Here is a 26,266-nt window from a genome sequence, read left to right as displayed (position 1 = left end):
TAGAAGGCAACCATGCTGGCACCTTGATCTTGACTTCCTAGGCTCCAGAACTGTGAGCTACCCAGTTGATGGTATTTTGTTGTGCCAACAAAATTGGATTAAGCATCTTTCTCCCTGTGGGGAATAGTTTCTAGACTAATTAAATTACCCAGTAAAATTAATATATATATGATCTCAGCACACATGAAGTGTTGCTAGATAAGACAAAAGTCAAGAAACAGGGTTTCCAAAGAATTTTATCCTGATGTACTACCATGTCTTTGAGAGATGCTATCCACTGTCAGCAGTACAAGGAGCTTCCTGTGGCAGCAGTTTTCTTCATGGCAGCATGGGACAACATCTCTGTTACTTACTACCATTAATGAACTTGATGCCTCACCCCTTTCCTTGAGAAGTATTCTGGGTAGTTTTGAGACTTTAATTTGCATGATCTTCAAAGTGGTTATTGTCATAAGTGTCTATGCTCTTGACTTTTAGGAATATTCCTATTACTCTGATATTCCCCAGGGCAATTTTAGAAGTGTAGAGCAATGAAGAGGAGCTTATCATGAGGAGAAAAAGAATGAAGAGGGTTGCTGTTCACTTATTCAACATTTATGAGTAGTTGTCATGTGCCAGGCACTACGGTGTTGTGCCTTTGATGCCAGAAATAGTGAACAGAAGACAGAACAGCATAAAGAGTGGGTTAAGTGAAATCTATCATGAAATGCTTTGGAGAACAGGATGCCTGACTTGTGTTTTGATGAAAACATAGGCGTGTGAAAGACAACAAAACATTTTTAGAAAAGAACATTCTAGGCAGAGGCATCACGAGCAGTGGTGGTTCTTAAGCACTGCTGATAGTTTAGAATGTCTAGCATATAAAATGCCAAAGTTTGCCATGGATAACCAACTGCAAGAATATACAGTGTGTCTGTAAAGTCATGGTGCACTTTTGACCAGTCACAGGAAAGCAACAAAAGACAACAGAAATGTGAAATCTGCACCAAATAAAAGGAAAACTCTCCCAGTTTCATACCTATTCAGTGCAGTTCGATGTGGGCTCACGCACAGATTTTTTAGGGCTCCTTAGGTAGCTATCCCGTATAGCCTCTACAGACTCGTCACTGACTGATGGCCTACCAGAACGGGGTTTCTCCACCAAACTGCCAGTTTCCTTCAACTGCTTATCTCACCGAGTAATGTTATTCCTATGTGGTGGTGCTTCATTATAAACGCGCCGATATTCATGTTGCACTTTGGTCACGAATTTGAATTTAGTGAGCCACAGAACACACTGAACTTTCCTCTCTATCATCCACATCTCGACTGGCATGGCCGTGGGCTGCTCTGCTGTATACACGGTGTTACATCATCATCTGCACATGCTGCCACATCATCCTACAGAAACTGGGAGGGTTTTTCTTTTATTTGGTATAGATTTCACATTTCTATTGTCTTTTGTTGCTTTTCTGTGACCAGTCAAAAGTGCACCATGACTTTATGGACACACTGTATTATCTTTTGTTCTAGAAATATTTACTGAGTGACACATATGTGCTAATGATTGTTGCAGGCTCATGCAATGAAAAAACGAGAACCTACTGACATGGCATTTGCATTCTACCTGGGGAAGAGACAGAAAATCAACCAATACAAGATTGAATGTGGCCCCGGCCAGTTGGCTCAGTAGAGCTCCCACACGCCAGGTAGAGCATCAGCCTGGCGTGCGGGAGTCCCAGGTTCGATTCCCAGCCAGGGCACACAGGAGAAGTGTCCATCTGCTTCTCCACCCCTCCCCCTCTCCTTCCTCTCTGTCTCTCCCTTCCCCTCCCACAGCCAAGGCTCCATTGGAGCAAAGATGGCCCGGGCGCTCAGGATGGCTCTGTGGCCTCTGCCTCAGGCACTAGAATGGCTCTGATTGTGGCAGAGCATCGCCCCCTGGTGGGCATGCCAGGTGGATCCCGGTTGGGTGCATGTGGGAGTCTGTCTGACTGCCTCCCCGTCTCCAACTTCAGAAAAAGAAAAAAAAAAATTGAATGTGTGTCGGACGGAGAGAAATGGAGAACAGTATATTAGGGCATGTGAGTGTGAATGTGTACAAGGGAAAATTGTGCACCTGCTTGTGCAACAGTTCTTGCTCATAGGATGACCACTGCCTCACCAATGAGTTGACATTTGACCACAGGCTTGAGGGGACTCTAATCCTGTCAATTATCATACCCTCTATTATAATATTCTGTTGGTATTAATATGGATTACTTTTCTAGAACATTTCTGGCAGATAAATTGTAAACGCAAGAGTCTTGGGACTGGACAGTGCTGTGTGTTGAAAGCACAGCCAGGAGGCGCTGTTGTTGGTTGTGGAAGGAGTGAGAAGGATGTTGGTTAAGTGGAGCTGGTGGTGGTGGAGGGGGTGCAGATAGTGCTTTTTGGAGAGACTCTACATACTTGTTCCGACGTGGCTCCCACCTCTAAGAGCCAGAAAAATGGGTAGCCTGAGGTGGTAAAGGACAGTTCCTTGGTGTTTTTAGCTACATAGTTAAGCTTACCATTCATGGAGAGAGAGATTTTGCTGAGTTTTTATAGCTCTTCTTTACTAGAGCAGCATAACAGATAAATACAAATAATTTTTTATGTAAGGGAAGCACCATTAAGATTTATGTGGGTTTTTTTTAACAGAGAAAAGCAATTATCATTACTATTTTGAGTCTGAGAAAGACCGAGACAGAGAAGTTAAATGTTCATTAACTGTAGGGGGGGATTAAAAGTGGGAAAAGCCGTGTCTGCCCACTACCCCAGGCCAGTCTCTCTCTCGGAGGACCCTTCACTTTCAGTAGGCTCTCTGGGGCAGCAGTAAGCATGTTTCCAGCAGCTTAGGCAGCTCTGCGAGCAAGTCAGAGGGGCAGGCTTCAGCTCTCCATTGCTCTCCCTCCATTTTCCACATCCCCAAGTCCTTTCACTTGAGCAGTGGTTCATCAACTGTAGACCAACAGCAACAATATTTCCTAGGAGCTTGTTGAAAATGCAGATAGCTAGGTTCCTCCCAATTATTGTTTTGCCAAGCTTTCTGATTCCCACTAAAGCTTGAGATCCGCTGCTCTTCTGATATGTGTGTGTGTGTGTGTGTGTGTGTGTGTGTGTGAAAGAGAGAGAATATGAATGAGACAGAATGACCAGGAAGTGATGCTGGAAAGTGAATCCACATAGCTTTTTATATTAGGTTTTCAATGGGCTGTTTTACATGATTGGAAACAACCACAGACTGAAACACGTAACTACTGTAAGGTCTCTTTAGCAGAAAGCAATCTTACGCCGTGGCAGTTGTCCCATACTCTGTTCTATGGCTTGATAGGTCATTTCCTCATCGGGATGAATGACAGCAAACCAACAGAAGATGCTCTTTATATTTCAACAACACTTTCTGTTCCAAGATATCAAAATACTTAACAAGTAGTAGTCACTAATTTCTTTTCAACCCCGTGGCAGTAAACAGCCCACATCTACCATCTCTGCTGTCTCCTGGTGAATCCTGGCAGGGAAAGTGGGACTGCCTTGGCTCTGTTTGTTGAGGGTCAATGGCTAAAGGAAAAAAATATCTTTCATTTTGGTTTCCATAGGATTGTAGTTGATTAATTACTCACTGACTTCTTTGATTCCATCTCAAGGACAGGTAATGATGCCCATCCAGAATCCCAAAGAACATTCTTGCACTTTCTGTGATAAAACTTGATTTCTGAAAAGTCATCTGGGCCAATGAACATGTAATGATGGGATTTAAACACTTGAAGCCAGAAAGAAGGTTCTAATTGCATAAGAATGTGTGAATAATCCAGAGTGAAAGTTACCTGTAAAGTACAGATGTCCTGTTAAGATACAGAACACATCTGAGATTTGGAATTACCTCCTGATTGATAACCCTGAGTTCAGAGCTGGGGTAAAGGCTCATTTGGGGCATGTTACCATTTTCTGAGAGTATACTAAAGAAAGAATTTGGTGAGGGAGCACAAAAGATTTTCAGGCTCCAAATGGAGTCTGAGGTTGTGCATGGAAGCAGGGAACACTGGAACGACCCTTGTTCAGATGGATTACAGCCCATCCTGGTGGCTGCAGTTGGAAGAGAGGGGCGGCTGAGTCTAGGTCCTCAGGGTCTTTATTCCTTTTATCTGCGCAACTAGGAGCAGACAATGGGCAAGAAAGAATGCGGCCACCACTGCTACATACCTTTAAATACAGTAATCCTGGGTAACAGTAACACATGGCTCAGTAAATGTTCAGTTAAACCTAACCAAGCAGAATGGTTCCTCCGTTCTTGTTGGAGTAGCTCTGAGGGAAATGAACAGAAGTGCATGTGGGGTGGGACGGGGTACTTCCCTTCTGCTACAGACTACATTTTCTTCCAATTTTCCAGTGGTTTAAATCTTAACTTTTTTTTAAAGAATTAAATAAGTGGAGAGTGTTGAGGACGAAAAACATGTGATAATAATTTTTTAAAAAGGTAGAATTACTGCTGTGAAAATGACCTGAATTCTTTTTGTTCCAAATATGAGACTGTGATAGCATTTCAATTACGAGTATACTTCAATAGAGATTCACTTGCTGTCTCCATGCGATAATATTTCCAGAGACTTTACCTGGGGGAATTTAAAATTATTTATTCTACTGAAATCTCTAGAATCCCTTAAATTGAACTCCATTGTCAGTTACAGTGCACAGTGGTGTCAACAAGCCAGCAAAGTTCTGACATCTCTCCTGTGGCCCTCTCTTCCTGTTTTTCCTCCCTCCCTCCCCTTCTCTCCACCCTCCCTCCTTTTTCCTCCCTTTCTTTCCACAAATCAAGTAAATGTACACATAACAAACAGTATGGATCCAGACCCATCTTTTCATTGTGGGGGCGGCTAATGTCGACTCACAATAATAAATGACCTGGTTTTAAATATGAGACCTGTGCCTCGCTAGCTGTGTGTGACCACAGGAAATTTACTTGTCATTCTGTGTCTCAGTTTGCCCATCTGTAAAGTAGGAGACAGTACTGCCTGCCTCTTAGGATTGTTGTGGGAAGATGCATTTAGTTTAGAACAGCACTTAGCGCAGAATATGTACAGTTCGTATTATACAGTTCATATTATTTTTCACTTCTCTAAATATGCAAAATGTTTTTAGTATTTGGATACATAGTCTCAAAATCTAACATTCACTGATGTGAACAGCTGATTGGCTAAATGGAGAAAAAAATTGCTGTAGTAATTATTCCATTGGTTTCTCATTTTATTTCTTTTTTCTTTTAAACTGAAAAACAGAATCACCATTTCCTGGTATTATCTCTTATCAAAGAGCCCAAACCCATACTACTATTTTGGCAAGAAAGCAAATTTATTGAATATTGGGAATGAACGTGGGACCAAGAAATAGCATAAAATCAACTTTTTGATTTTACTAATCCCAAAGGAAAGGCGAAATTAATGGTGATATATGTGAAGACTGTAGAAAGTCATACAGAAAAGAGCCTCAAGTAGTTACAGCACACTTGAAATTCAAATGGCAAAAATGACTAATTCTTAAATCAAGAACTTTTTACTAAATATAAAAACGTAAATGCTTCTTTTTCTTGCTTTCTTGTAGGAGGTGAAAGAATACTTGGTAGGTGTCAGACTATTTTAAAAAGCAGGTTATAGTGATGATATTTCAGAAGCATAAAAATACTAAGGCAGACCTCACAATGACCTGTTTAAATAGTTTTATACTTAACAGAAACTTTGTAGAAATGCATTAAAACTGTCCAATGTATTTGTAGGAGAGAATTTTTTGTAAATTTTAGCTACAACCTTTTGAAATGATTGATTTCATGACCAGGTGCTCTAGTTTGGTTATAAATTATATAAATAAAATTGTGGTTTGCAGAAAATTTACTATTTAAGTTAGACCTGGTAAATGTGTGTGTGTGTGTGTGTGTGTGTGTGAATAAAATAAGGTAATCTCATGAATGTCAGCATTAAGTCAATGCAAATTAGATTAGTATATTATTTAATTTAGATAAGCCATTAGCATTGTCAATGTTTATGAAGCGATGGATTCCTTTAAGGAGGAGACATGGTTCTCTGGAGAAGCTGACAGACACCAGATACACAAACTAGACCATAGTGAAAAACAGAAAATCTAGGTTTTATTTTTAAACCTTGGACCATGTTTAATGTGCCCATCTCATTTAAGTGAAGAAGGTAATTAACATAGATTTTTCTTGTTCAGGCTCCAGCGAAAACCATAATAGGCAAATTTGTAACTAGAGGCAGAGACAGGCCTATATCCATTTTTGCACTTACCTCCTACACCTGTCTAGTTCCTATAGCATAGAGCAGCGATTTTCAATTGGTGCCACAAGAATTTTTAAAACATGCACTCATGCCTGACCAGGTAGTGGCGCAGTGGATAGAGCGTTGGACTGGGATGCGGAAGGACCCAGGTTTGAGACCCCGGGGTTGCCAGCTTGAGCGCGGGCTCCTCTGGCTTGAGCAAAAAGCTCACTAGCATGGACCCAAAGTCACTGGCTCAAGCGAGGGTTACTCAGTCTGCTGAAGGCCCACGGTCATGGCACATATGAGAAAGCAATCAATGAACAACTACGGTGTCGCAACGAAAAACTGATGATTGATGCTTCTCATCTCTCTCCGTTCCTGTCTGTCCCTATCTATCCCTCTATCTGACTCTCTCTCTGTCCCTGTAAAAAATAAATAAATAAATAAATAAATAAATAAATAAATAAAAAAACATGCATTACATGACTATTTAGTCAAGGGCACTGACCTCTTTTCCTTTAGATTGTGAAATAAAAAAAATGGCAACAGCCAATACAACAATAGCCGTCCAGTGTGAATGGATAAAAATTAATACCTATTTTTTATTGTTAGATAGGCAAAAAATATATTTTTTGAAGTGCTGCAGAATTTTAATCATCAGTTTATGTGTGCCATGAGATGGACAAGGTTGGAAATCCCTGGAAAAGAGGAAAGCACTGAACTGGCCAGGGCACGGAACAGGTTTGAATGCTGGCCCTGTCACTTAACCACTCTGTGCTCTGCTGAAGTAGGCACACTGCTGAATTTCATGAAGTTCAAACTCTCCTCTGTACAATGAGGGTGACTCTTGCCCTGCTAGCTTCTATGTTAGGATGGGCCAGTGAGGTGATGCATGTAAAATTGCCTTGAAAATTATATAGTGCTTTTCTCTATTAGACTGAGTATTTTTATAGTCAGCCTTGATCTGGCAAAAATCGGCCTAGAAATCGAACAAGTCAATGGCACTTGACACTGTTTGTTTTTTTTTTTGTTTGTTTGTTTTTTACAGAGACAGAGAGAGAGTCAGAGAGAGGGATTGGCAGGGACAGACAGACAGGATGAAGAGATAAGCATCAATCATTAGTTTTTCGTTGTGCATTGAGTCACCTTAGTTGTTCATTGATTGCTTTCTCAGATGTGCCTTGACCGTGGGCCTTCAGCAGACCGAGTAACCCCTTGCTCGAGCTAGCGACCTTGGGTCCAAACTGGTGAGCTTTTGCTCAAACCAGATGAGCCCACACTCAAGCTGGTGACCTCGGGATCTCGAACCTGGGTCCTCGGCATCCCAGTCTGATGCTCTATCCACTGTGCCACTGCCTAGTCAGGCAGATACTGTTTGCATGTTAGAAAACACATGCCAGTGGCCACATTTTTTTTTTTTGGTATTTTTCTGAAGTTAGAAGCAGGGAGGCAGAGAGACAGACTCCTGCATGTGCCAGACCAGGATCCACCTGGCAAGCCCACTAGGGGGCGATGCTCTGCCCATCTGGGACATTGCTCTGTTGTAACCGAAGTCATTCTAGTGCCTGAGGTGTAGGCCATGGAGCCATCTTAAGGGCCTGGGCCAACATTGCTCCAGTGGAGCCTTGGCTGCAGGAGGGGAAATGAGAGAGAGAAAGGAGAAGGGGAGGGGTGAAGAAGCAGATGGGTGCTTCTCCTGTGTGCCCTTTACTGTGCTTATATTTCCTAATTGAGAGGTCTGGCCTTTAAGCATTTATAATCATAGAACTAATGCTAATCAGATATAAAGCAGGAAGAAACCCAGCATTCCAATTCATGGCATTTGGTAATATCAGCCTCTGTATAAGTGTTATGAAACTAAGCTAAAATGAAGCAGAACCCAAACTAGATGTCAATAATACACAAATGGCTATTTTTAGCACACTACCTGGGTTATGGTGGTGAGGAATGCCAGACCAAGTTAGGTTTTCATACTAAAAAAAATTACTGTATCTTGGGACTATGTCCTAACTGAGGCAGGATTCTTTATGCTTCTCCAAGAACTTGTCTGTTTATTTTAAAGGCAAGCCAATAATAATATAATCAAATATTTAAAATAGAAGGAAAACGTTCATGAAATAGACATATATATGCATATATGCATGTATATATCACACAGACAACTGGTTAAATATGAATAGTATGTAATACATTATAAAACATATATGTATTTAAATATATGTATATACATGTATGTACATGCATATTTAAAACAAGTATTTGTACTGGTTGCAACATCTCACCTTAGAATTAGACTTTCCCCAAAATCTATGTCTCAAGCCTTTAGTGAAAAACCAATGGATTTATGATTGAAATAGGGATTAACAATATTCACTTGGAAATTTAGGGCAAATCTACTCCTACTGATTTGCACTTTTTACTTAAAAGAATAAAATTAAGTATACATTAATAGACTCTACCACTTGATATAAATTACTGAAATTTGGAGGAAGTTGTTGATCACAAAATTCTCAGTTTTGAACAACTATGGCTTACATATTAGATGTAAGGCAGCTTTTGTACTAGTTTCCTTAAACCAAAGGAACCAATACCAATAATAAAAATCTGTATGAAGAAAAATGTAAAATTATATGTGCTTTTCAAGACCAACAAAATTTGTCATCATAATAATGCAAGTGTGTATGGTAACAATGCAGTTTTTATAGGCAGGTGCATCTGGTCCTAAAGTTTTCACATTAATTGAGGCTTTAGTGTTATTTTTTATTTCAGTTTAAAGGTATTATTACTGATCAAATCAATTCAATAGCACCTAGTAATGAATGTGACCCTGACTATTATAATGCTTACATGGTCTCTCTAAAATCTCTGAGCTTCAGTAAAATTCATATACCAAAAAGAGTCCTTTGTATACGATGTACAATGGAGTTACAGGTTAATTTCTGTTGGACAACTTAATGATATTAACAATAAGAGACTTCTTCAGTCGCTACACATTCAAAAATATATTTGGGTATAAGTCACATACTTAGCAGAACAGTCAAAGTCTTTTGTTAGAGGAAGTATATGTTAATAACTTTTTATAAATATACATATAATGCTGCCTGTCCAAGAACTTCAACACTGTATTATGGAAAGAAAGAAATTGTCAACTGTTGCTCTTCAGGGAGCATTTCCATTTTATATGACACTTGCTTCTGAAATCAGCATCCTTCTTCAACACCCTTAATATCATTTCTGATAATGAGTCAGAGAAAAGAGTGATTAGACAGACGGTACCATTCAGAAAGAAAATAAGATGCAGAATTAATAGCCAATTGACTTTTCCCAGGTCATCCAATCAACTACTTGCAGAGTTAAAAATAGAAGCTACATCTGATTCCTACCACTACTGCCAGATCAGAGCGTGGCAACTCTGCATGGTGGTGCCTCACTTCCCCCTCACTGTGACAACCTGCATCCAGACAGCTTCCCGGAAGGTTCAGTCATTTCAAGGCTTAGTTGAACTCACATGGACAGGTGTAGGAAAACACGCTCATAAACATCTTGCTAATGAGATCTGGTTGGAAACTGCCCATGACCATTAAAATGATAAAATCTGAAAACAATTACTAACCCTTACTAACTTCCAGATACACTATGTCTTCTTTTTATGTTACCTTCCTTATTGTCACAGCAATGCTGTGATTTTCCTGCTTTTAATATCAAGAGAAACTTATAGAGGTTAAATACCTTTCCCTAAGTCACAGAATTAGAAAATGGTACAGGTGAGATTCAAACTAGGAGGGGATGTAAAACCTACATTCACTTTCTGAAAGACATAATTTAGTTATTAGTGGTAGGCCAGGTTCCCAAAATAAATAGAAATTAAAGAGAGGAAGGCAAGAGAAGGTCTAGTCATCAGCATAGTTTGAACTCAATGATAAGAGCTTTTAGATCTCAAAAATGACCAAAAGCTGCCCAAGAACCCTAAGAAAAAAATTATTGTCGAACTGAACAAAAACACATTGATTTTATAGTTAGACACTTTGAAATCAACCCAACTGCTTTGCTTTCATAACAATGACATTGTACCACCATTTTATGTCATTTTTCATTTTCTTTATTGAGTAGAAATTTAAACATTTAAATATTTTGCCAGAACAGGATAGTGATTTCTTTCCCCTATATGATGACCAAGCTGCCAGTTTTCCCTCCCCTTACTCAATGGACTATTCAATCTGAGATCATTTAAATGTCTTATTTAATTGTTGCGGCGAAAGAGTGACCTCATGAAGCCCTGTGGTAATAATGTCACAGACCCCCTATCTCAAACCTGCAGGCAGGTAGAAAAAGTTTTCAAACAGCCTCTAGTTTGCTTTCTCTATGATTGTATTCTTTACAATAAATGAGGTTGAAAAAGACAGGGAGAAAAGATAACTGCTGATTAATATTGTATTTTTAAAATATTATATTATTAAAATGCCTGTCTTGATTTTGAATTATCTAAAAGTCCAAATCCATTGAGGTTGAAGAAAGACCCAGTAATGTATATTTTCCTGCCCTGGGTATGCGAACTGCTTGGTTGCGTAGCGTGGCCTGCCTTACTAGCCGTGTCTCCGACTTCAACATGCATTCCTTCTAAATCCCACTTAACCAAAACCTCAGCGGGGAGACAGTATGATTTGCAGGAAACAGGAGAAAGAGCAGTCTGGTCCTTAATTCATCCCCACCACAACTATGAAAATAATAAAAATAAAACTTGTGTAGAATACCAGTTATATTGTGGTGGGGGCAGCTTTCAATACTAAATGAGATTGATTGATTTAGCTGTTAACAAATATTTTGTAAATGTCTATCATAAAGGCAAGTGCAAAATTTACCATTTGTAGTGCAGAAATATTTATGCTCTTGATAGATTACTGTTTGAAAATAAGAGCTTACATTTACTGAGTGCTTACCGTAGTTTATAATACCAACAAGCCTCCTAAAAATATAAACTTTTCTAAAACACACCAAGTACCTTTCTTTGCAATCCTGGGTGTTTTTTAATATGGAGATTGGAGATGATGCAGGAAATGTAATTTAGATTTCTCTTCGACAAGATCAACCCATGTCTCAACGTACTTTTATCAATGGAGAGTCTCAGTAGGTACATGTTTATTGATTATAAAATCATTCTGCGCTGATCGTTATGTAATTCTCGTAAACGTGGGTGGCCACAGTAGTTAAGAATGTCAGCCCTATTTAATTTCAGCTCCTTCCACTGCAGGAAAGCACACATATGATGATGGCTAATTTCCCCAAAACAACTCACTCCCTTTAGTGAGAGATTAACTTGGATGAACAATGATTTGTCACAATTTATTTTTGAATACAGTGTTTGTTTGTTTTTTAAAAAGCGCTAATGCAGCCCTTTCAGAATGAATCCTTTCAACAATGCATTATTGGCCTGACCTGTGGTGATGCAGTGGATAAAGCGTTGACCTGGAAATGCTGAGGTCGCCGGTTCGAAACCCTGGGCTTGCCTGGTCAAGGCACATATGGGAGTTGATGCTTCCAGCTCCTCCCCCCCTTCTCTCTCCCTGTCTCTCCTCTCTCTCTCTCTGTCTCTCTCTCTATCTCTCTCTCTCATCTCTAAAAAATGAATAAATAAAATAAATAAATAAATTTTAAAAAACAACAATGCATTATTCTCCCGAGGGCATACTTTATCATTAAAAACCCATGTGTATAATTTTGCTTCTCTAAAATTTTTTACATATTACCATGCATAATAAATATTAAAATCTTTAAGTCTTTACAATTTTTAACATTTGACAGTCTTTTCATCTGCATTTGGATTTGGTGAGTCTGGCCAATGATTGTCAGTGATCCCATTTACCCAATTGGATTCGACCACCAATTCAGATTGAATGTTATTTCTGAAACCCTAGCCAGATTACATTTGTGAATGAAAAGAGGGTATTAATATCCTGCTTGCTTTTCAGTGCATTTCAATGATCAGAGAACCAAGCATGAAAGATCACAGGAAGACTGTAAGAGATGGCAAGAGAGATCTGACTGATCAGATTCCCAGTAGCAGAAAGAACGGAGCAGGTTATGTTGTTGCTAGAACCAAACACCTCATCTCCCCCTGGGTTCATAGTCCCTGCAGTGCTCTGTTTAAAATGTGGGCTTCTTGCTGCTCATTCAGGCAAAAATCAGAATGCTTACTGGCTTTATGTCTGCTTTCTAGTGAGGGTTTGATCAAACAGCAATAAAGACAGGAGTAAATAAAAGGAGAAGTGTTTACTAATAGATTCTCCCATCCCAAACAACCAAAGAAAAGCATATCTTCAAATACTGTTGTGAGTGTATGGGGTGTATTTGGGTTCTTGCCACCTTTCAGTTGTCGGGAGCTGGCCCTGTTAAAATGTTCACATCTCATTCGTGTAAAATGTGATGCAATCCCCAGCAAGCCCCCTGTTTCTCAGCTGTGGGACAGTGCGAATCAAGACAGTTTGCATCGAGGAGGGGAGTTAATAGTCTTGCCGATTCTGTTTATACTTCAGATATTCCAGTATTCTCTAATTTAGCTGACCTAAGAGACTTCCATTCATTGGGCTTTAATTATTCTGTTTCAGGAAAAATGAAAAAGAATACACTGAAAAGAAACTAAGGAGGGAAAAGCAACATAAAAGATTTACAATAATGTGGCCCTGGCCGGTTTGCTCAGTGGTAGAGCATCGGCCTGGCGTGCAGAAGTCCCATGTTCGATTCCCCGCCAGGGCACACAGGAGAAGCGCCCATCTGCTTCTCCACCCCTCCCCCTCTCCTTCCTCTGTCTCTCTCTTCCCCTCCCCCAGCTGACGCTCCATTGAAGCAAAGATGGCCCGGGCGCTGGGGATGGCTCCTTGGCCTCTGCCCCAGGCGCTAGAGTGGCTCTGGTCGCAATAGAGCGAAGCCCCGGAGGGGCAGAGCATTGCCCCCTGGTGGGCAGAGCATCGCCCCTGGTGGGTGTGCCGGGTGGATCCCGGTCGGGCGCATGTGGGAGTCTGACTGTCTCTCCCCGTTTCGAGCTTCAGAAAAATAAAAAAAATAAAAAAATAAAAAAAGATTTACAATAATGTAGGTACATACATTTGAACTGGAAAATATACCAAATTTCAGATTAGGCTGGATGCAAATGACCCATTGCTGGAGATTAAAAGCAAACAAAACAAACCAGCTCTAGTTGTTTCCAGTGTCCCACGTTGTTGCTTGAAGTTTCCCCTGACATCTGCCCTACACTGACTGTGTGACATTTTTGAAATGATGCAATGGAGGACTGAGGCTTGAAATCGTTCAGTACACATGTGTAGTATATTTCCTCCATGAACTAGAAGTGAAAAAAAGTAAGAATATTTCCTTGATCAAATCATTTCAAATAGATTCCCTTATAGTACAGACCTTCATTTCAAAAACAGAAATGGTTACAGAAAACACAGAAATACTATCTGTTGAACATGTTTATGATTTTTAGAGTCAATATACATATTCAAATTACAAATGTGTATAATCTCTGAACTAATAATACCGTTCCATTTGACTCCAAGAATTTTTCCGTCAAAACTAAAAGCACCAATATGTAAAGACTTGTACCTCTGTGTCCATTACCACATAGCTTGAAATCATAAAACAATCTGGAACATAGTAAATGTTTTTCAATGGATTTTGGTTGAATAAAACTAGGGTACATCCATAGTATAAATTAGGCATTTATTAAAGGTAATATGGTAGTGCTATAAGTCAGTTATCATTAATATAATAGAAAGGCAATATACTGAGAGTGTTTTGCAACAATAAATTACATGGTGTGTATATATATATGTTTATATATTTTATATATATACATAAAATCTTTATTCAGTCTTAAAAAGGAATTCGATTCTGCTACATGCTACAGCGTGGATGAACCTTGAGGATGTTATGCTAAGTGAAAAAAGGCAGACATAAAAGAACAAATACTGTACGATTCACTTATTTGAGGTCCCTAGAATAGCAAATCCATAGACATAGAAAGAACAGAATGTAACAGAAGTGAGGGGAGGGAAGACTGAGGGGTTGCTGTTCAGTGGGTACAGAGTTTCTACTGGGGATGATGAGAAAGTTCTGAAAGGGACAGTGGTGATGGTGCACAACACTGTGACTGTAGCAGTGAACACCAGTGAACTGCATACTGATAAATGGTAAAAATTTTATGTTACGTATAGTTTTCCACAATAAAAAAAAAATCGACTATCAAATGAAGTACAAAGTGCCTATTAGGCATATTCTGCCAAAGCTTCCATAAAATTGCACTAATTTTAGGAGCATCCCTGTACAGACAGCAGCGGTTCTCAACCTGTGGGTCGCGACCCCGGCGGGGGTCGAACGACCAAAACACTGGGGTCGCCTGAAGCCATCTGTGTTTTGGTCGTTCGACCCCCGCCGGGGTCGCGACCCACAGGTTGAGAACCGCTGCTGTGCAGCCACTTCATAGTTTGGGAAATGTAAAGAAAGCAGCAGCTGGCGTCCTCCTCTTGAACTTTCTCTCTCCATCTCTCCACCTCTGCTCTTTCTAGATCCCTGCTGTTCCTGCCACGCCTCTCTGTACACCAGCGTCACCAGGAACCACGCTGGCCGGTCCCAGTTCCCTCAACTATACGCTCAGAATCTTAATGCATTTTTATGCTGGCATTTGTTTCAGAACCTGGGAGGGATGGACACAGCCTGTCGTTCTTTTCTTAGGTTGGCAAAAACAAGTGTATGACTGCGGACACAGTGCCAGGAAGAAACAGTGACTCTGTCCTAAGCAAACTGAGTATATCTCAAAGTAGAATGCCCCACGACTGCTGCCAGGGCCCTTCTGCACATTTGGCAGCATTGTGCTCTATGTCTGAGAACTGCTTCCCTTTTGTGAAAGTGGTTTTGGTAGGGAAAATCTGAATAAGTCACTTGGAATGTGGAACATTCTGAGTTCCTTCCGGGATTCCTTCTCCATGAATTGCGGTGCTGGGGCTCGCGGCTCTCCCTGCCTCTCAGCGGTCTGGGTGCCAGTGCCAGTCCCAGGGAGGCGCTCCCTGCTGGCCCTAACGCGGGCAGGGCCGCCGCATGAGGGCCTCATTTCAGGGATCACAAATGTCGGGGTGACTAACAGACCCGGTCCCAGCAAAGTGAGACCAGAGTGGATGTATCAAACTGCTTGCTAAAGAGGGCTTGGGACCCTCACACACCTGTCATGCCTGCAGCGTTCTGTGTGTGTGTATGTGTGTGCTTGGGGAGTGGGAGCAAAGTCTTTACTGAAAGGGAGGGTAAGACCCACACGGTTAAGAAGCACTGGAAAGATTAATCACCAAATAATTCTAAACTATTCTGATGGCTCTGACCTTATGTTTTCATAATGTGTTCCCACAGTATGTTACACTTAAAAGAACCGTGTGGTGACATGGACGGAATCTGCCACTTAAGTGACAACTTTGTGTCTCAGTCTTCTTGATGTAAGATTATTACATGGTGGAAGGGAGAAATCAGAGGTCACAGATGAAAGACCTGGCAGAGGGTCTTTACTAGAGAAGTGCTCATGTATATGAGGTGCCTCCTCCATTTACTCTTTCTCAACAGATTGCAAGTATATTGAAGGCAGGACAACGTCTTTGTTAACATTTTGTTGTTGTAGTTGTTTGGTTAAGCTTGCCATGTGTTTTAATATGTATGAGTTTTTTTCCATTTAATGCATGTGAACTTTGTTGAATATAACTATTTGAATGTACTTTCTCTGTATTTGTTATTATATAAAGAATCTAAATAACTAAACTGGGGCTTGCACATGTATTCAGAGCCTAACTTGGCCACTGGACAAAGTAGGTAGATATATGCTCTGGGAAACGATAATCGATTTCTTCACAAAAATCAAATTGCTGTGTATCTACTATGCATATACAAGCTAGGCACAGTAGTATGAGTTGCAGGCAATAAAAGTTGTCTGTCCTGCTCTCCAAGGTTATCTTAGAAGAGCAAAGCATGTTTACACAAACAGATGTATCAAGATAGAAAGCACCACAGGAATTTAAACAGAGGAGTGAACATATCTGGTTCGGGAAGGAAAGTGGGAATGGGGAACGCTGCGGGGCAGAGGTGGTGCCAGATGTGCAAGGCTTCAGTGTGCAGCAGGGTGAGCAAAAGGAACCAGGTGAGACATACCGATGTGACATCATAGGGCACAAATTGAAAATAATGACCACTTGGTTTAGATTGGTCCCGGAGGATGTTAAGGGGTTAGTAAGAAAATAGATAAAGAGGTATCACAGTACCTGATACATATGACTTAATAACTTTTAAACATAAGTATTTAAAAAATAACCTAAAAGAAAACTTAAAATATAGAAATAATGAATGGGGTGAAGTGTCACAGAAATCTGGCCATTCAGAGGCTATTGACAGCTTTCTTTTTTTCTTTTTATTAAGTGAGAGGTGGGGAGGCAGAGAGACAGACTCCCACACCTGACAAGTCCCTTACTGGGCAATGCTCTGCCCATCTGGGGCTGCTGCTCCATTGCTCAGCGACCGAGCTATTTTAATAACCTAAGGCAAGGCCATGGAGCCATCCTCAGCACCCAGGAACAACCTGCTCAAGCCATCCGAACCTTGGCTACAAGAGGAGAAGAGAGAAAAAGAGAGAAATAGAGAGAGAGAGAGAGAGAGTAAGAGAGAGAGAGAAGGAGGAAGTGGAGTGGTGCAGAAGCAGATGGCCACGTCTCCTGTGTGCCCTGATTGGGAATTAAACCTGGGGCTTCTACACGTTGGGCTGACACTCTAATGCTGAGCCGACTGGCCAGGGCTAACAGCTTTCAAAATAGTACTTTTTTCTACCCATTCTCAGTAGAGGCACAGTTTGAAAAGAAATGACATTTCTTCTTCAGCCTTATTATTCCTACTTTTTTTTTCCTCTTTACCATTGCCAAAATCTCAAGATAAAGCCATCTGATTATAGCTTATGGTGGTCATGCAGCACCAGAAAATGTCATTGTTGTGAAAGAGAACTCTTAAGTCCTAAATTTGTACTCTCTACAGCAGTGGTCCCCAACTCCCGGGCCGCGGACTGGTACCGGTCAGTGGACCATTTGGTACCAGTCCGAAGAGAAAGAACAAATAACTTACATTATTTGTTTTATTTATATTTAACTCTGAACGATGTTTTATTTTTTTAAAATGACTAGATTCCTCTGTTACATCCGTCTAAGACTCACTCTTGACACTAGTCTCAGTCACGTGATACATTTATCCGTCCCACCCTAAAGGCCGGTCCATGAAAATATTTTCTGACATTAAACCGGTCCGTGGCCCAGAAAAGGTTGGGGACCACTGCTCTACATAACTGACAACACTGACCGCCACCAGACTATTTTTTACGTGACTGGAAAGTAGTAGATTGACTTCAATTCCATCATGTCAGACCTACAAAAATACCTCAGTTCATTTAGCATCTAATCATGCACAGCACTCTACTATTATTTCTCCATCTCTGAACGCCAGGCAATTAATGCCTCCCTTCCCTGGGACATGGTTAAAGACAAGGAAACAAAGTCAGCAATCAGTTTCAGTTCAGGAAGTCATATGGAGATTTCTCATTAAGGGCTCTGAATTTAGGAACTTTCAGCAGTGGTTTAAATATAACAAAATGTAAATACAGTAATCCCTTAAATTTAATGATCTTCCTCAGCTGCACTGTACTGAAAAATTGACATTTCCAACTTGTTTTCTTCCCAAAAAGCCTTCCCCAGTCCAAACTTCTCCAGTTCACAACTTAGCAGCCCGACCTCACCTGTGGCATCCCTGGCAGAAATGAGCCCAGCCTTGGCAGCACCGGTCCATGACTGCTGCCCCATTTCTTGGCACATATTTCAGTTTCTTTGGAAACCGAGTAACAGACACTTTCGTTTTTTCCCCATCATTACGATGTTCTCATGCACTATTCTTCACCAGAAGGATGCCTCGCACAAGCATAGGAGTTTGTATTGTGGTTAATATCAGAAGCACTAATCTGTCTGTCATGAACCTTGGGCTAATTTCTTCAAAATGAATTATTCTATTAATACCAGTTACCACTTAATATTCAGAATAATTATTTATAGAGCTAAGTAATTTAAGTTTAGGAAAGAAAGGTGATAAAATAAAGAGTTTTGTTGTTCTTATTCTTTGCCCCTCTTCTAGCATGAGTCAAAATTTCAGCATCTGAAAATTTTGTATTGCAAACCCAAACCACATTCAATGCATGGCAACAGCAACAACAGGCCCCAAGTGAAATGGGCCCTGAGCCGTTCAGGACCCCAGGGAATGGTTCTGGAGGGGCCACTCACTGTGGGGTTTGCCCACCCCCTCCGCTCCCTTTGCCTCGTCTGCTGAAGGTGGAGACAAAGAAACCAAGCCAAATTTTATTTTGTAAAAGGGAATGTGTCATCTGAAAAGCAATAATAATATAGAATAGAATTAATGTGACTTTTTTAGAACCAGTATTTCTGTCTAAAAGTGACATTTGAAAAGAAAGGTAAGTGGGGGTAGAATTTAAGCTGTAAATCCTACCCCTTTTTCATTGATTTCTGGATCCAATTTGCAAAATGAAATTATATTGCCACTGAGTCAGAATGTCTCTCTAATTTCACGTTGAAAGATAACAGATCTCCTTTTAAATGGACTATTGGCAGGCACACACCCTACAGTCTGGCTCATGGCAACTGTTGTCAGGTGAAGTGGCACCTCGGAATCTCCATCACAGCCATCTTATCCACTTCGCAGCATATTATTTCAATGTGCATCCCCAGGTGGCAACGGGAGTGGGCACTGGGGCTCAGCAACAGGCTTTGTGGGGAAGCCTAGCAAGTGGTCAGCGTGCCTCCACGGGAAGGCTGACACGAAGCTCCGACAACCTGCGGCTTACACTGGCCAGCTGCACTGGCTTTCCGAGCGCCTGAGGGGGAGCCTCTACGGAAACTCTTTTGAGGTTGCTGGGAAATCCTAGGGGTGCTGGATGCACCGCTTGCTTTGGGGGGAGGGCCTTCCTAAACCTAACCCAGCTAGGTGTCTCACAACCCAGCTCCCTAAAAAAGCTTAAAGAGTAACTGGACAGACAGGCGTTCACACTTCTGTTTCCGCCTGATCTGTGCACAGGGGCCGACTGTGTAGGTATGGCCTCCGGTCCCCCACAGGTTCTGCGGTCCTAGAACCCTTTCTGGTGGCACAGTGGCTACAGTGAAAGGATTATCGCAAACAATGTTGGTGTAGGGCTAAAAGCAGAATTTTCAATGTTACATAGTTGGGGTTAGGGGGAGTGCCACAGGTAACAGTATATAAAGAGAATACCTAAACCCACGCAGGGCACTGTCCTTGCTGGGTCCTTGACCAAATCAGTCATGGAATAAAGGTGGTGGATAAGAGCTGACAAGGGCTGGCCAGTGAAAGGGCACAGCATCCCGCCTCCCCCCTCCAAAAAAAAAATTAATGGAATACTGGCAGAGAAGATGTAAATGAAAGAAGAGGCGCAGACAGGTGCTGCCCAAGGCAGCTGAACCGCAGGAGGTGAGAAGTTCCACCTCTGATGTGAGACTTCCTAAGGGTACTACTGGTTGGAAGCGAGTGCTGGGCGCTGACATCTGCACAGACCCATTCTCACGGCTGGGAAGCGAGAGGCCGAGGCAGGCAGAAGGAGAAAATTACTGATTGCTTCCCCAGGCTGCTGCCAAGGACCTGATGCTTCCAAGCCAGAAAACAGCCAAATGAAGGCTGGAGGCAGGAAGGTGAAAGCACAACTTCAATGATTGTGCCTTTGAAGCCCCGTCCGTGTCTAAGGAGCCTGGCACCGACGCCGGAGATTAGCATACAGAGGCTGCCGGCCCTCTTTGTCTGCCCAGTAACACTGCTGATCCAATCTCAGAGACCGGGTTGATGTACATTGTAATTCCAGTTGTTACTCCTTTTCCCCTGCGTAGTGCCTCAGAGACAGTCCCCGGGTCTGGCGTTCAAACCCCATTAGTAGCCGAGCGGAAAGCACCGAGCCGCGTGGCCAAGGCTAATAATAGCCAGACTGCTTACCTTCTCGGGATCCAGTCCGCGCTGGTCCCCGGCGCCCGCAGCCCGGCCGCAGAGCTCCGGCCAGCCGTGTGCGCGGTCAGCGCAGCCCCCACCCCACCTGCCGGCTGCAGCAGCTGCTCCGCCGCCCAGACCAACCGCATGAAGTCATCCCTGCCCCGAGCCGGATCGCCACATTCCGCGCAAGCGCGGGGGGAGAGGCTCTCTGCTGGTCTCAGGGAAGGGTGCCTGGAAACGGCGGCCCCCGACCGCTGCCCCTCCAGGGTTTAGGTGTATTTTCTATTAATGCTTCTACGGAGAAAGCGTCGCCAGATGGTGGCCGGAGAAAGGAGAGTCGGAGTGACTCCCTCTGCCCAGCGCCTCTCCTGCAAGCGCGCCCCTGCCACTCGGGCGGCATGGACAGTTCCATTCCTCCGAGTGGGTTTCCCACCCTGTTCATGCTCCTGATCGGTATTGTTCATTTTGTTGAATTTGAGACTGGGTTTGTCTTTTCAGCTAAAAATTCAAATGATCCGGGATGTTATAAATTGGCCATCCATTTCTCTATGGATAGCCATTCCTAGTGGCACGCTCCACCCTCTTCAAACACACACACACACACACACACAGCCAAGGCGCTCACAATGTGAAAGCTGGGACCTCTCGCCCTCTCCCTACGTCATGGAAGGGAAACTCCCAAAGCAGTGGAGAGGCAAGACCGACCATCGGAAGCGCTCAAGGAACCAGAGAGGGGTCACCGAGGATTTGCTGCTGTTTAATTGGGCACTGAATGGACAGGTGTTCCCTTTGACATACCCCTCCCCCACCCCACCCCCACACACTGCCAGGGCTGGCTGCTCTGCTGACAGCTGACATTTAGAAACCAAGAAGCAGAATCCACATTAACAGATGGCTTTATCTCGGTTTTTTTCCGAAAAGATTTACTAGAATTGGCCTTAGGAACAAGATGAGCACATAAGCCCCCTATTTAAATAGCCACCAACTATTAACAGGCCTGCCTCTGTGTTTTCTCTCTGTCCCAGCCCCCAATCTTGTCTCCCTCCCTCCTCCCTCTGTGTCCTCTGCTGACCAGATCAGCAGTTGGGGGTTTCAGTAAGAAGAAGAAGAAGAAGAGGAGGAGGAGGGCGAGGGGGAGGGGGAGAAAGCTAAGGATTTGCTGTCTTTACAGCCAAGACAGTGCTCTTTCCTGTTGCGGAGCCACTCCCGGTAGAGAGGGTCGTTGACACCAGGGTTCTATGTGACTGTGTGACCCTCATTCAGCTTGCCTTACTTTTGGAATTGCCTGTCACCAGAGTCAAGCTGGCCTTACAGGGTGGACTTGACCAGCATGGGAATAGTGCATACATAGCACATGTCCAGGGAAGCACCGTGCTCAATGAAGTGTTCCCAGCCCTCTGCTTACCAGTCCCCAAAGTGGGAGGTACTGGGGTTCCAACAAAACTCAGTAAGAATTCTTAGCCCTAGAATGTGTGTTTTTTGAAAGCTAGAACAACCTAATTCATCTCTCTGAGCCTCACTTTCATAAAATTAGGCCATAATATCAACATTGCATAGGGGTTTCCTAAACTATGTGTGAGTATCTAGGGGTATGTGAGATCTAGGTGGAAATATGACATTTTTAGTTTCACTAGCCTCACACTGAAAGTTAGCATTTAGCATTTCCTGTAAATATACATACAAACAACAGACCACAATAATATTAGGAGTACTTGTGACTTTTTCACCAGTGAAAGTCACAGATCATTTTCTATTGCAGTTTCTATAGATACCTCAAAGTATCATTACTCTGATGTTCAAATCAAATCATCAGCACCTTTTTTGTTTTATTTAGTAAGTTGTACTTTTAGAGTGGTTTTAGAATTTAATACAGAAAAGTTATGGAGTTCCCATATCCCATTCCCACTCTCCTCTTTTATTGATAGCTTACATTAGGACGGTACTTTTGTTACAATTAATAAACTAATACTGAGGCATTAATGTTAACCCAAGTCTGTACTTTACTCAGGTTTTCTAGGATTTTACTAATATTCTTCATTCTGTTCCAGGCTCCCATTCAGGACACCCCATCACATTTGTCATGACCTCTTACGCTTCTCCGGGCAGTAGTAGTTTCTCAGACTGTTCATGTTTTTGGTGAACTTGACAGTTTTAAGGAATATTGGTCAAGTGTTTTGTAGTGTGCCTCATTATTGTAGTCTCTGCCTGCTGCTTTTCGCTCCATCAGACTGGGATTATGGTTTATTGGGAGAGCAACCACAGAGATAAAGCACCATTTCATAACATCATATCAAAAATACATACTATCAACATGATTTCTGACTGTTGATGTTGACCTTGATGCACCTGGCTGAAATAGTACCCCAGATCTCACCCCTGGGAAGTTACTCCTTCACTCCTTCAATCTCATTGGAAGGAAGTCACTATGCGGAGCCCACACCTAAGGAGTGATGAGTTCTATTCGCCTCGTTGAGGGTAGAGTACGAACATAAAGTGCTTGAAATTCTTCTCACGGGAGATTTGCCTGTTCCCCACCCCACCAAATTAATTTATTCAATTACTTACTGCTCACAGAAATTAGGGGATCAGGAACTGTACAGAGGCTCCAGTACTTTCAGCATTTTGTATAGAGCATTTTCACCAATGAAATAAAAGATGGTTTTGCATCTCATTTGCATAATCAAACAACTTTCTTTGACTTGTCGTTTGCTTTTCTGATGTTCTTGTTTAATAAAAAAAATCAAATGCTTCTTTTTTTACTGCTTCATATTCATTTTGGAATATTCCCTAATTTTTGTGAGCAGTATATTTATATCAGTATAGACTCATGGATATTTATATATATCCATGGGTTTTATATATCCACTTATATATTCATTTTATATATCCAATTATATATCCATTGGGTTTTAATCCAATACTACTTTGTTTTGTTGTTCTAATTATTCCAGCTTTAGCTATTGGGAGCTCTTTCTGTTGGCTCCTATGGTCCTTTGACAGACTCCCTTTGGTGTGTGTGTGTGAGGGGGGAGCACTTTCTTACTTTCTGGCACTAAAAGATGCTCCAGGCTTATCTTGTATTATTTCCTGCCACACTTCTAGACTCAGCCTTTTCTCCAAGGAAAAATGTTCATAGAAACCAAGATCTGGGCTTTAGGTGTGCTTATTGCTAAAGGGGCATCATTTGTTAAGAGCAAAGAAATACTATGTATACTAACCCATGCATGTACACACTTCTATAAATGTTTTGATATGTACCGTGACTACTTATATATGTATATTGAGCCAAATGAGTGCATACTGACTTCTTTAACTCTAATCCATTAACACACAGATCATTTTAGCTTTCTCCCTGTGCTTGTCGGTTAATTCCTTCTCCAATAGCGATAAATGTATATAGCAAAATCAAAATTGTTAACCTATTTCTCCAACATTACTATATTTAAGTATAGTAGTTAATAGAGCAACTGTTACAGCTTGTTATTTAATAAGTTTGAATGTTTCATTTCACTCATTTATTTCATTCTATACAGTTGTATATCACAAATTTGGTTTTTTAAATATTGTAAAAACTGCATTTTAAATTGGTAATTAGTTTCCTTTGTTATTCTCTATATTATATTTTATGAAGTTAAAGGTGTTATTTTAAGAAATGTTATGGAGTCTACCCCAGATTGTCAAAGGGATCCATGGTAAATTAAAAGGTTAGAATCCTAACATTGTGAGGTTCCTGAGATGATGTGAAATTATCCGGTGCAGACACTAGGGGGAGCTCCTGCTTGATAAGCTCCTGCTTGATTGCCTTGCCCACTTGGGCAGGCTTCCATCTTAGCCTGGCCTCTGCTGGTGCAGTGGATAGGGTGTCTGTCCACCTGGAATGCTGCGGTTGCCAGTTCAAAACCCTGGGTTTCCCGGTCAAGGCATATAGGAGAAGCAGTCAATGAACAGCTAAGTGAGCAGCTATGGGTTGATACTTCTCGCCTTTCGTCCCTCTCCTTTCTCTGTGAAATCAATAAATAAAATCTTTAAAAAAAGTTCTAAACACCTTGGAAGGAAGAAAGAACATGCTAAACCTTATAGATATGCTAAACCCTATAGATAGTTAATAACATAATTTTTAGTTGATGAATTTGTGAGGTATCAGTTGTTGAAGGTAAAGGTTCATATAAAGTAAGGGGAGGGGCTGTGGGGGGTGAAGGGAACCGGAAGCTGGAGGTGATTGAGTTCAGGGCTTTTGTAGTGGAACAACCTGCGCTTGGGTCCCTCCATTCCCAGACTGACTTTGTGTCCTTTTTGAAAATAAGGACAACAATGGCTATTACAAACCGTTGTCTTTAAGAATGAAAGTAGATGTTTTAGCTTTTTCTTTAATTAGTCTGGGGCAGTGGGGATTGTGTGTGGTGACTTGGGGCAGCCCCAGACAAATCTTTGGGTCCCTCCTGGTGCAGTTTCCATTCTGTGAGGCCAGACTCGCTGGAGGTATAAAGAGTTTCTCAGTATAATTTTGGCTCCTTCATCTGTCAGACTACTCTTACCCAGGGCTTTTTGCTCTTGGAAAAGAATTGATAGTGATGGTGCTAAGAAAAAAACAAAAATGAAAGACATTAAATGGCAGGAATTAACCTCTTAGCATCTCTGAGCAGATTCAGCGTCTGCTTCAGGCGCCATACCACGACAGAAGGCATAGGGAAGCTAGAAAGGAAATGATGGAGAAATGAGAGCTGTCTTATGTCAATACATAGGGTTTGAATCTGTCTTCTTGGGACCCTACATACCCCAGGATGCTGGCTACTATAATCAGCAGAGGCTGGTGTGAGGTAAAAGAGGGCAATTGCTTACTTTATGACTTCTCATTGCACAATCCTTATAAAGAAAGTGATCTTTTGATCATGACTCTGAGGGTTGTAAAGCTTCTTTCTGATATTCTAGAATGAGGGATCCAATGGCCCAAAGAGAGTTAGCAAGGGAGCTTGTGGAGCCAGAGCCAGAGGCTTGTGTGCCTCAAGCTATCAGCCAGCTTTAGGACCTCTCTCTGGGTTAGGGAGTCTTTCCAGAAGAGGCTCATTTAAATGCAAATACACTATCAGGAGGGGCAACCAAGTATTGAGTATCTCATTAGCAGCCATTAACAATTTAGCAGAGATTAGTTTCTGAGATTAATTATGGGGAGGAGTTGTCAGGGTGATTTGGAACCAGCATCTGTCACCCACTGGCTGCCAGGTCTCCTGTTCTCATCACTCCCCAGGAATCTGCTTAAAGCTGGGAACTTGTCTCACTAGGAATGTTGAGCATTAGTATACAACAGTTGATACTGCTTTATATAATTTTGACTTACAGGAAAGGGTAGGAGGAGAAATTCTGTAATAATAGTACGTGTGTGTGTGTGTGTGTATGTGTTGGCTGGTTGGCTTTAATTGATTCATTATGCTGTACAGAAATCTTACAATTTATTTCATTTTATTTTATTTATTTTATTTTTTAGATTCAATATACTCTAACTCTTGGGAAGAGTTGTAGACATTTTTTAAAATTTTTTATTAATTGTAATTTATTGTGTTAGCATGAATTCAAGTGTCCCACTAAATACAACCCCCTCACTTCCACCTCCTTATCCCCCATAAATCCCCCATTCCCCCTGGGACTTGCTGTCCTGTTATCTGTATCTATGTGTTATGTATATATAATTTCACTAATCTCTTCCCCTTCTCTGATCTCATCCCCTCATCCTCCTTCTCTCTGACAGCTGTCCCTCTGGTCCTTGTGACCCCACCTCTGCCTTTATTCTGTTTCTCAGTTCACTTTGTTCATTAGATTCCACATATAAGTGAGATCATATAATATTTTTCTTTCTCTGCCTCACTTATTTCACCTAGCATAATGATCTCCAGATTCATCCATGCCATCGCAAAAGGTAAGATTTCCTTCTTTTTCACAGC

At 41.7% G+C, this 26,266-nt stretch overlaps 1 protein-coding gene across 2 annotated transcripts in view; it reads right to left on the bottom strand.

Moving 5' to 3' along the window:
- The window catches only part of PKIA (cAMP-dependent protein kinase inhibitor alpha), a 75,733-nt gene extending 55,185 nt beyond the window's left edge, over positions 1–20,548 (bottom strand). The window contains exon 1 of one of the 2 annotated variants that reach the window (XM_066266357.1): positions 20,337–20,548. The gene's annotated coding sequence lies outside the window, so the exon portion shown is untranslated. The remainder of the gene's footprint in view (positions 1–20,336) is intronic. The other variant, XM_066266356.1, reaches the window with a different exon arrangement.
- Positions 20,549–26,266: the final 5,718 nt, after the last annotated feature.

Source organism: Saccopteryx bilineata, chromosome 3, assembly GCF_036850765.1.
Source record: "Saccopteryx bilineata isolate mSacBil1 chromosome 3, mSacBil1_pri_phased_curated, whole genome shotgun sequence".
NCBI lineage: Eukaryota > Metazoa > Chordata > Mammalia > Chiroptera > Emballonuridae > Saccopteryx > Saccopteryx bilineata.
The sequence above is the reverse complement of the archived record's forward strand: the minus strand, read 5'-3'. Positions and strand labels throughout refer to the sequence as shown.